Genomic DNA, 12,622 nt, shown 5'->3' on the forward strand with positions numbered 1-12,622 from the left:
GACTAACGACGTAAATGTCAGTTCTTTACAATTTCTGCCCCAGAACCCTCCAACAAATCTGAATTGTCCGTTCAGCTTCCCTGCTACGGAGTTAAGCGTTTGTCACATTTCAAAACTCTTCTTAGCACACGGCGGGGCAGAGAAAGCAACTTGCTTATTTGAATCTGGCGCCTGCAGCGAAATTTGCTCCGAGGAGGGTGGGGCTAGGCACATTCCAGAGGGCGGATCGTTAAGTTGTAGCCTCGCTCGGTTTAGAATTAGCATCGTGGAATAGACGAAAGTGCAGAATTCGTTCGCTGTCGAGGCATAGTTTTCTCGCCGCCCATGTCGCTCAATCGTCGTCTTGCAGGAGTACATTCCGTAGGCTTACCAGTATTGCTCGCCGTGGTCGTGTTCCTCGTCGGCTTTCGCTTGTTTCATCGGTAAACCACCTAAGTGAAACGTGACGGGGAAAAAAGGGGAAAAAAACAGGTGCTTGGGCGACTCGCGCATTGAGGGTTCCGTACAAACTTAATTGTGTATCTAGACAGTTCATCCACCCCAGGAATCGATAACACCGTCGATTTCCGCCTGTTATCGTCATTGATACTGGCAAGATATAGGTCCCAGGAATTCCAAGACTTTCGAGAATGTTTTTTAATCTCAAGTTTGAAAACGGACAACAAACAAAAAAAATTTTTTTTTCGTATGATATAATTGCAAATTAACAATTTCGTGTTTCTCCTTTTACTTGTACTGTGAAAACATTTTACTTGCAAAATTTCGTGATTCTAGACCAACGGGAAGTACCGTATAGGTTTTGAGGACTCAGTTTGGTAGTATCAAAATATGTTATATAAATGGCTGTATCTTTTGACTGCATTGATTTAGATGCTTCACTTTTTTATATCGCCAGGAAACCGTAGACCTTCATATTTCAGCTTGATACGTCTACTCATTCAGACGAATGGAAAAACTAGTAGAAGCCAACCTCGGGGAAGATCAGTTTGGATTCCGTAGAAACACTGGAACACGTGAGGCAATACTGACCTTACGACTTATCTTAGAAGAAAGATTAAGGAAAGGCAAACCTATGTTTCTAGCATTTGTAGACTTAGAGAAAGCTTTTGACAATGTTGACTGGAATACTCTCTTTCAAATTCTAAAGGTGTCAGGGGTAAAATACAGGGAGCGAAAGGCTATTTACAATTTGTACAGAAACCAGATGGCAGTTATACGAGTCGAGGGGCATGAAAGGGAAGCAGTGGTTGGGAAGGGAGTAAGACAGGGTTGTAGCCTCTCCCCGATGTTGTTCAATCTGTATATTGAGCAAGCAGTAAAGGAAACAAAAGAAAAATTCGGAGTAGGTATTAAAATTCATGGAGAAGAAATAAAAACTTTGAGGTTCGCCGATGACATTGTAATTCTGTCAGAGACAGCAAAGGACTTGGAAGAGCAGTTGAATGGAATGGACAGTGTCTTGAAAGGAGGATATAAGATGAACATCAACAAAAGCAAAACAAGGATAATGGAATGTAGTCTAATTAAGTCGGGTGATGCTGAGGGAATCAGATTAGGAAATGAGGCACTTAAAGTAGTAAAGGAGTTTTGCTATTTGGGGAGCAAAATAACTGATGATGGTCGAAGTAGAGAGGATATAAAATGTAGGCTGGCAATGGCAAGGAAAGCGTTTCTGAAGAAGAGAAATTTGTTAACATCCAGTATAGATTTAAGTGTCAGGAAGTCATTTCTGAAAGTATTCGTATGGAGTGTAGCCATGTATGGAAGTGAAACATGGACGATAAATAGTTTGGACAAGAAGAGAATAGAAGCTTTCGAAATGTGGTGCTACAGAAGAATGCTGAAGATTAGATGGGTAGATCACATAACTAATGAGGAAGTATTGAATAGGATTGGGGAGAAGAGAAGTTTGTGGCACAACTTGACCAGAAGAAGGGATCGGTTGGTAGGACATGTTCTGAGGCATCAAGGGATCACCAATTTAGTATTGGAGGGCAGCGTGGAGGGTAAAAATCATAGAGGGAGACCAAGAGATGAATACACTAAGCAGATTCAGAAGGATGTAGGTTGCAGTAGGTACTGGGAGATGAAAAAGCTTGCACAGGATAGAGTAGCATGGAGAGCTGCATCAAACCAGTCTCAGGACTGAAGACCACAACAACAACAACGTCTACTCACTCCTGAGCAAAATGTTTGTCGACAGACAGACAGCAGTGTGACTCTAGTAGGGTTCTGTTCTTAACGAACTGAGATACGGAACACACTAAAGAGCGCGGTCACCCCCAAAATACACTCCTGGAAATGGAAAAAAGAACACATTGACACCGGTGTGTCAGACCCACCATACTTGCTCCGGACACTGCGAGAGGGCTGTACAAGCAAAGATCACACGCACGGCACAGCGGACACACCAGGAACCGCGGTGTTGGCCGTCGAATGGCGCTAGCTGCGCAGCATTTGTGCACCGCCGCCGTCAGTGTCAGCCAGTTTGCCGTGGCATACGGAGCTCCATCGCAGTCTTTAACACTGGTAGCATGCCGCGACAGCGTGGACGTGAACCGTATGTGCAGTTGACGGACTTTGAGCGAGGGCGTATAGTGGGCATGCGGGAGGCCGGGTGGACGTACCGCCGAATTGCTCAACACGTGGGGCGTGAGGTCTCCACAGTACATCGATGTTGTCGCCGGTGGTCGGCGGAAGGTGCACGTGCCCGTCGACCTGGGACCGGACCGCAGCGACGCACGGATGCACGCCAAGACCGTAGGATCCTACGCAGTGCCGTAGGGGACCGCACCGCCACTTCCCAGCAAATTAGGGACACTGTTGCTCCTGGGGTATCGGCGAGGACCATTCGCAACCGTCTCCATGAAGCTGGGCTACGGTCCCGCACACCGTTAGGCCGTCTTCCGCTCACGCCCCAACATCGTGCAGCCCGCCTCCAGTGGTGTCGCGACAGGCGTGAATGGAGGGACGGATGGAGACGTGTCGTCTTCAGCGATGAGAGTCGCTTCTGCCTTGGTGCCAATGATGGTCGTATGCGTGTTTGGCGCCGTGCAGGTGAGCGCCACAATCAGGACTGCATACGACCGAGGCACACAGGGCCAACACCCGGCATCATGGTGTGGGGAGCGATCTCCTGCACTGGCCGTACACCACTGGTGATCGTCGAGGGGACACTGAATAGTGCACGGTACATCCAAACCGTCATCGAACCCATCGTTCTACCATTCCTAGACCGGCAAGGGAACTTGCTGTTCCAACAGGACAATGCACGTCCGCATGTATCCCGTGCCACCCAACGTGCTCCAGAAGGTGTAAGTCAACTACCCTGGCCAGCAAGATCTCCGGATCTGTCCCCCATTGAGCATGTTTGGGACTGGATGAAGCGTCGTCTCACGCGGTCTGCACGTCCAGCACGAACGTTGGTCCAACTGAGGCGCCAGGTGGAAATGGCATGGCAAGCCGTTCCACAGGACTACATCCAGCATCTCTACGATCGTCTCCATGGGAGAATAGCAGCCTGCATTGCTGCGAAAGGTGGATATACACTGTACTAGTGCCGACATTGTGCATGCTCTGTTGCCTGTGTCTATGTGCCTGTGGTTCTGTCAGTGTGATCATGTGATGTATCTGACCCCAGGAATGTGTCAATAAAGTTTCCCCTTCCTGGGACAATGAATTCACGGTGTTCTTATTTCAATTTCCAGGAGTGTATTTGTCATGGCTAGGGGCAGTGGCAAGGGGGTGGGACTATATTCCCCCCCCCTCCCATGGATTATTATACTACACTGGATAAAATGACTTAAGAACACTGGATAAAATGACTTCAGAAACCAGCGAATGTATTACCCCAAGAGATTCAATCTTTTTTTTTATATAATTATGTAACAGTATAGGTTGCAATGTATTTCAAACACATTTTAACAAAAAAATAAAAGCTGCAAATAGCTTAGAATCTAAACCAATAAATATCATTTAACTTAAAATGGACATCTTATTATTTAATAATGCACATTTTTTTACCCTGAACTCCAAAACAGTTACCAAAAACTACTTTAAGCAAAACCAAATTTTACCAATTTGTCGGTGGGGGATCCAAACTCTTCTTTTTTAAACGATATTTCATTTCCCCGAACCCCTCCTCCCCATTAGTCCCCCCCCCCCCCCCCCTTTGACTGACTTCTAGAATCACCCGCGGTCATGGCAAGACTATTGCTTTGCGAACTCCTCAGCGCTTTGCCCACAAACACGCAGTTGCTGTTGGGTTGTCTGTCTGCTCCTTCTGTGAGGTGAATCCATCATGAAGAACTAAAATTTCATTGATACAAATTGGCTGTCGTGCAGGAACTTAATCCACGCGCTTTTGTTGCACGAGAAAATGCATGTGAAGCGTCTCTAGCCATGTCTCACGACACGCTTGTGATGAGGCTAACTTTCACGTTTCGGGATCTGTAAATAAGCAGAAGTGCACTATTGGAGCCCTCGTACCGCCGGAGAACGTTTAACTGTTCGGTGCGCGCTATCGAGTTGGAATAATCGGTCCATTTTGTTTCTTCAAGGAAACCAACAGGCAGCTTTAGTGATTTCTGTCCGTTATGTCCACATGATTCATGAGTTTCAGGACGTCTCATCGCCTTAGGGTGGTGGCGGGGGGAGGGGGAGGGGGGGGGGGGGTGATCTGCAGTTGGCCAGCACGGTCGCCTGCAACTATTTTTTATGGGACTATCTAAAATCACTTGTTTACAACGATCGTCGTAGGTTCTTGGCTCATCTGGAGAACAATATTCATCAAGCTGTCCCAACATACCGTCGATACGGCGGAAAGAGTTGAACGAAAATTCCTATTTCGACTAACGCAGTATACTGAGAACAATGGACACTATATACCAGATATAATGTTCAAAACTGTGTAAATATAAGATTTGAATGTTGTACCTGATACTGTTCAAAGAATTAAATATATGTCTGCATTTTTTTAATTTAGCTGTTAAATAAGTAAGTAGATGTGTCCCACCCTTTATTACCCTTAAATATTTAAACGATGTGATGGGCTGCAGAAGTTGAGCATTCCTCTTGTAATTGTATATTGTGAGGTTCCCTCGCTCTTTATTGTCGGGTTTATCTCGATTTTAAGCTCATTAAAAGAGAGCTGCTATCGATTACGGTACATTTAAATTTTCTCCGAATCTACATTTTCTTACAGTCATCGTGTGATAAACGTTTCCTGTAAGCGACTGCAGCCCCTCAATGAATAACCTGATGGTGTTTTGCTTCTGTCTCATAAAATCATCTGTGCCTGCAACTATTTTTTATGGGACTATCTAAAATCACTTGGTTACAACGATCGTCATGGGTTCTTGGCTCACCTGAAGAACAATATTCATCAAGCTGTCCCAACATACCGTCGATATGGCGGAAAGAGTTGAACAGTTTTGAGGCACATTTGATACTATTTTCATTTCTATTGAACATTCGCCAACCATTAGGCATATAATGTATTGGTATCTATTAATCAAAAATTCATCCAGTCGTTCGTACATCTATGAAGATATTATGCATCTACTGATTGTAATGTATCAAATGGTTCCAATGGCTCTGAGCACTATGAGACTTTACTTCTGAGGTCATCAGTCCCCTAGAACTTAGAACTACTTAAACCTAATTAACCTAAGAACATCACACACATCCATGCCCGAGGTAGGATTCGAACCTGCGACCGTAGCGGTCGCGCGGTTCCAGACTTTAGCGCCTAGAACCGCTCGGCCACCCCGGCCGGCTGTAAGGTATCGTATGTGGATAACACAACAACAGGCGCGTAATGGGGCCCCATAGGGATATGGCAGCAAGATAGGGGAAGAAAACCAATGTGCACTCCGTGTGCATACCGGGGGGAGTCATTCCAGATGTGGAAAGGGTCCTTACGGATGCCATGAAGGGTACAGGGTGCACCCATCTGCAGGTGGTCGCTCATGTCGGCACTAATGATGTGTGTCGCTATGGATCGAAGGAAATCCTCTCTGGCTTCCGGCGGCTATCTGATTTGGTGAAGACTGCCAGTCTCGCTAGCGGGATGAAAGCAGAGCTCACCATCTGCAGCATCGTCGACAGGACTGACTGCGGACCTTTGGTACTGAGCCGAGTGGAGGGTCTGAATCAGAGGCTGAGACGGTTCTGCGACCGTGTGGGCTGCGGATTCCTCGACTTGCGCCATAGGGTGGTGGGGTTTCGGGTTCCGCTGGATAGGTCAGGAGTCCACTACACGCAACAAGCGGCTACACGGGTAGCAGGGGTTGTGTGGCGTGGGCTGCGAGGTTTTTTTTAGGTTAGATGGCCTTGGGCAAGTACAGAAAGGGCAACAGCCTCAACGGGTGCGGGGCAAAGTCAGGACAAGCGGGGACCAAGCAGCAATCGGTATTGTAATTGTAAACTGTCGAAGCTGCGTTGGTAAAGTACCGGAACTTCAAGCGCTGAAAGAAAGCACCGAAGCTGAAATCGTTATAGGTACAGAAAGCTGGCTGAAGCCAGAGATAAATTCTGCCGAAATTTTTACAAAGGTACAGACGGTGTTTAGAAAGGATAGATTGCATGCAACCGGTGGTGGAGTGTTCGTCGCTGTTAGTAGTAGTTTATCCTGTAGTGAAGTAGAAGTGGATAGTTCCTGTGAAATATTATGGGTGGAGGTTACACTCAACAAGCGAGCTAGGTTAATAATTGGCTCCTTTTACCGACCTCCCGACTCAGCAGCATTAGTGGCAGAACAACTGAGAGAAAATTTGGAATACATTTCACGTAAATTTTCTCGGCATGTTATAGTCTTAGGTGGAGATTTCAATTTACCAGATATAGACTGGGACACTCAGATGTTTAGGACGGGTGGTAGGGAGAGAGCATCGAGTGACATTATACTGAGTGCACTATCCGAAAATTACCTCGAGCAATTAAACAGAGAACCGACTCGTGGAGATAACATCTTGGGCCCACTGATAACAAACAGACCCGAACTTTTCGACTCTGTATGTGCAGAACAGGGAATCAGTGATCATAAGGCCGTTGCAGCATCCCTGAATATGGAAGTTAATAGGAATATAAAAAAAGGGAGGAAGGTTTATCTGTTTAGCAAGAGTAATAGAAGGCAGATTTCAGACTACCTAACAGATCAAAACGAAAATTTCTGTTCCGACACTGACAATGTTGAGTGTTTATGGAAAAAGTTCAAGACAATCGTAAAATGCGTTTTAGACAGGTACGTGCCGAGTAAAACTGTGAGGGACGGGAAAAACCCACCGTGGTACAAGAACAAAGTTAGGAAACTACTGCGAAAGCAAAGAGAGCTTCACTCCAAGTTTAAACACAGCTAAAACCTCTCAGACAAACAGAAGCTAAACGATGTCAAAGTTAGCGTAAGGAGGGCTATGCGTGAAGCGTTCAGTGAATTCGAAAGTAAAATTCTATGTACCGACTTGACAGAAAATCCTCGGAAGTTCTGGTCTTACGTTAAATCAGTAAGTGGCTCAAAACAGCATATCCAGACACTCCGAGATGATGATGGCATTGAAACAGAGGATGACACGCGTAAAGCTTAAATACTAAACACCTTTTTCCAAAGCTGTTTCACAGAGGAAGACCGCACTGCAGTTCCTTCTCTAAATCCTCGCACAAACGAAAAAATGGCTGACATCGAAATAAGTGTCCAAGGAATAGAAAAGCAACTGGAATCACTCAACAGATGAAAGTCCACTGGGCCTGACGGGATACCAATTCGACTCTACACAGAGTACGCGAAAGAACTTGCCCCCTTCTAACAGCCGTGTACCGCAAGTCTCTAGAGGAACGGAAGGTTCCAAATGATTGGAAAAGAGCACAGGTAGTCCCAGTCTTCAAGAAGGGTCGTCGAGCAGATGCGCAAAACTATAGACCTATATCTCTGACGTCGATCTGTTGTAGAATTTTAGAACATGTTTGTTGCTCGAGTATCATGTCGTTTTTGGAAACCCAGAATCTACTATGTAGGAGTCAACATGGATTCCGCAAACAGCGATCGTGTGAGACCCAACTCGCTTTATTTGTTCATGAGACCCAGAAAATATTAGATACAGGCTCCCAGGTAGATGCTATTTTTCTTGACTTCCGGAAGGCGTTCGATACAGTTCCGCACTGTCGCCTGATAAACAAAGTGAGAGCCTACGGAATATCAGACCAGCTGTGTGGCTGGATTGAAGAGTTTTTAGCAAACAGAACACAGCATGTTGTTATCAATGGAGAGACGTCTACAGACGTTAAAGTAACCTCTGGCGTGCCACAGGGGAGTGTTATGGGACCATTGCTTTTCACAGTATATATAAATGACCTAGTAGATAGTGTCGGAAGTTCCATGCGGCTTTTCGCGGATGATGCTGTAGTATACAGAGAAGTTGCAGCATTAGAAAGTTGTAGCGAAATGCAGGAAGATCTGCAGCGGATAGGCACTTGGTGCAGGGAGTGGCAACTGACCCTTAACATAGACAAATGTAATGTATTGCGAATACATAGAAAGAAGGATCCTTTATTGTATGATTATATGATAGCGGAACAAACACTGGTAGCAGTTACTTCTGTAAAATATCTGGGAGTATGCGTGCGGAGCGATTTGAAGTGGAATGATCATATAAAATTAATTGTTGGTAAGGCGGGTACCAGGTTGAGATTCATTGGGAGAGTCCTTAGAAAATGTAGTCCATCAACAAAGGAGGTGGCTTACAAAACACTCGTTCGACCTATACTTGAGTTATGCTCATCAGTGTGGGATCCGTACCAGATCGGGTTGACGGAGGAGATAGAGAAGATCCAAAGAAGAGCGGCGCGTTTCGTCACAGGGTTATTTGGTAACCGTGATAGCGTTACGGAGATGTTTAACAAACTCAAGTGGCAGACTCTGCAAGAGAGGCGCTCTGCATCGCGATGTAGCTTGCTCGCCAGGTTTCGAGAGGGTGCGTTTCTGGATGAGGTATCGAATGTATTGCTTCCCCCTACTTATACCTCCCGAGGAGATCACGAATGTAAAATTAGAGAGATTAGAGCGAGCACGGAGGCTTTCAGACAGTCGTTCTTCCCGCGAACCATACGCGACTGGAACAGGAAAGGGAGGTAATGACAGTGGCACGTAAAGTGCCCTTCGCCACACACCGTTGGGTGGCTTGCGGAGTATAAATGTAGATGTAGATGTAGAAGTTGTATTTCACAAGAATGTGACGTTTGTGACATTGACCTGTAATCTCTGTGCATGTTTTCGTTTACCTTTACGTAAACGGCTATGGCCTGTGTTTTCACCCAATTGTACAGAACTGCCTGCTGTGCGAGAGATTCTTGGGAAATATGTTGTGCAGCGCATTCCTAGAAAAAATTAACGGGAATCCGTCAGGACGTTTTGCGCTGTTCACTTTTGAGAAGTTTTAATTTTTTTTCTGTTTCGCAGTGCTTGTTTCAGAATCGTTCATTGTGAATTGCGTGGCAGTCAAATGTTGGTATTGTAATTCTCCCTTCCGTGTATTGACCTTTAGATTGGGAGTTTGATATATCAGTGCCAACGGCCTTAGCGCAGTGGTAACACCAGTTCCCGTCACGTCACCGAAGTTACGCGCTGCCGGGCTGGGCTAGCAACTTGGATGGGTGACCATCCGGTCTGCCGAGCGCTGTTGGCACGTGGGATGCACTCAGCCCTTGTGAAGCAAACTGAGGAGCTACTTGATTGAGAAGTAGCGGCTCCGGTCTCGGAAAGTGGTGTACGCCCGGGAGAGCGGTGTGCTGACCACATGCCCCTCCATATCCGCATCCGGTGACGCCTGTGGGCCAAGGATGCCACAGCGGCCGGTCGGTATCGTTGGGCCTTCATGGACTTTTCGGGAGCAGTTGTTTAGTTGTTGTTGTTGTGGTCTTCAGTCCTGAGACTGGTTTGATGCGGCTCTCCATGCTACTCTATCCTGTGCAAGCTTCTTCATCTCCCAGTAGCTACTGCAACCTACATCCTTCTGAATCTGCTTAGTGTATTCATCTCTTGGTCTCCCTCTACGATTTTTACCCTCCACACTGCCCTCCAATACTAAATTGGTGATCCCTTGATGCCTCAGAACATGTCCCACCAACCGATCCCTTCTTCTAGTCATGTTGTGCCATAAACTTCTCTCCAATTCTATTCAATACCTCCTCATTAGTTATGTGACCTACCCATCTAATCTTCAGCATCCTTCTCTAGCACGACATTTCGAAAGCTTCTATTCTCTTCTTGTCCAAACTATTTATCGTCCATGTTTCACTTCCATACATGGCTACACTCCGTACAAATACTTTCAGAGACGACTTCCTGACACTTGAATCTATACTCGATGTTAACAAATTTCTCTTCTTCAGAAACGCTTTCCTTCCCATTGCCAGTCTACATTTTATATACTTTCTACTTCGACCATCATCAGGTATTTTGCTCCCCAAATAGCAAAACTCCTTTACTACTTTAAGTCTCTCATTTCCTTATCTAATTCCCTCAGCATCACCCGACTTAATTCGACTATATTCCATTATCCTCGTTTTGCTTTTGTTGATGTTCATCTTATACCCTCCTTTCAAGACACTATCCATTCCGTTCAACTGCTCTTCCAAGTCCTGTGCTGTCTCTGACTGAATTACAAAGTCATCGGCGAACCTCAAAGTTTTTATTTCTTCTCCATGAATTTTAATACCTGCTCCGAATTTTTCTTTTGTTTCCTTCACTGCTTGCTCAATATACAGATTGAATAACTTTGAGGAGAGGCTACAACCCTGTCTCACTCCCTTCCCAACCACTGCTTCCCTTTCGTGCCCCTCGACACTTGTAACTGCCATCTGGTTTCTGTACAAATTGTAAATAGCCTTTCGCTCCCTGTATTTTACCCCTGCCACCTTCAGAATTTGAAAGAGAGTATTCGAGTCAACATTGTCAAAAGCTTTCTCTAAGTTTACAAATGTTTAGTTGTTAATTTGATATATCACCGCGTTGTCTGCAGCTTTAGTTCGAGTAGCACTCATATCCACGACCAATAGGTTTATGTGGGTCTGAAGTGACCAATAACCTGCTCATTTCTCTCAAATCTTTCACGATGTGCGTAGCCGCCTCGCTAATCCGACACTGGATGGTTCGACTCCCCGCTTGGTTTAACCATCCCATTTCCGGTGTTGGTTTGGTCTTGTCAATGATACACCGTCTACGATATCGATCAGCAGGCAGTAGGCCGATGATAGGTGCGGCACGTCGATCAGTTTTACTATGAAATAACTCGATAAATAACTATTATTGCGGACACCCATGTTTTATAAACTTGTGAAAGCGTTCTTCTTACGTATCAAAGGCTGTAAAACAAAATTACGGCGTCAGTCAAACGTAAACATTTGACGCTGTCCTTAGCGGGGAAACGGAAAAGTCCTTGTAAGGTTAGACAAAGGCGAGTCTCTGCAAAATATTACGAGTGAAGTGGGAGTTGGAGTTGTTCAACAACAGTTGAAGAGTGCGGAAAAATGAGGAAAACTCTTGAAAGTTGCACAACGCCGATTATTGATGACAAAGTACTCAAAATATGCAAGACTTTGCAGAACCCTAAAAGTGAAGCTATAGACAATGCTTTGTGGGCGTGCATTGAACACGGCAGAAGAAAAAGAATTCCGTCACCTGGACCAATCATAAAAGAACAGGCACGGACTTTGTATGAAAAATTAGATGGAAAGAAAATCCAGGATTTACAGCGAGTGAATGCTCGCTACATCGGTGGAAAAAGCGATATGGCATTCGAAATTTAATTAATTACAGCGAGAAGCTACCTGCTGTCGGAAGAGCTGCCCACGAATTTGTTTCGAAATTTGAAAACTTAGAGTTTGAGCTGTTCCCTGGTCAAGCGTATAACATTCGTGAGTGTGATTCACTACAAAATGATCCCTACAAGAACACTTAGTGTACATAATGAGTCAGTTGTGCGGCAGTGAAGTACTGTAATAAGGTACGTACAGTTGTTAAACTTTCACTCACAGTAAGAATTCTAATCACACGATACAGACGTATTTTACAGTATACGTACTAAACTTTTGTGTAAGATTTTTTTTTAGTGTGTCGACGTTTTCATTTTGTTGCTGGTTTGACATAGATCAATGTTTCAGACAGTATTTCCAGCACAAAATTGAAATTGTACCATACTGTATTGTGGAGTTGCGGATCAATAAAAGTGTTCCTATGGTAATCCGACCTGTTTTGCGTTCCGACCATACCGGCGGTTCCGTAGCAGACGGATTAGCGAGGTTCCACTGTAGTTCATTTAGGTCTCTCTGTTATTCTGGGCAGACGTTCAGGCAGAACGACCCCGATTTCGAAAGCCAGCGGCGTGGAACACGTAATGTAATACAGAACCTTCGTGCGTCGCTCGTGCTTGCAGCGTGTACCCAGTGCTCACGGGAGAGAGACATACGCGCCTATTGCCAATGACACTGCTCGCCCAAGGTCATCCCGGCAGTAAAACGAAGCAGTCTGCGTTTGCGCACCACCGACGGAGACACGGCACGTTCCTACTCGCGATTGCCGCTTAACATCACGTTCGCGAACAAATGTCACTAGTTTTAAAAATGATATTTT

At 45.4% G+C, this 12,622-nt stretch overlaps 1 protein-coding gene across 2 annotated transcripts in view; it reads left to right on the forward strand.

Annotated features, from left to right (window-relative positions):
- Positions 1-12,622, forward strand: part of LOC124552237 (guanine deaminase) — a 144,150-nt gene that overhangs the window by 10,815 nt on the left and 120,713 nt on the right. The gene's annotated exons all lie outside the window — the stretch shown is intronic.

The sequence above is a fragment of the Schistocerca americana genome, chromosome 10 (genome assembly GCF_021461395.2).
Source record: "Schistocerca americana isolate TAMUIC-IGC-003095 chromosome 10, iqSchAmer2.1, whole genome shotgun sequence".
NCBI lineage: Eukaryota > Metazoa > Arthropoda > Insecta > Orthoptera > Acrididae > Schistocerca > Schistocerca americana.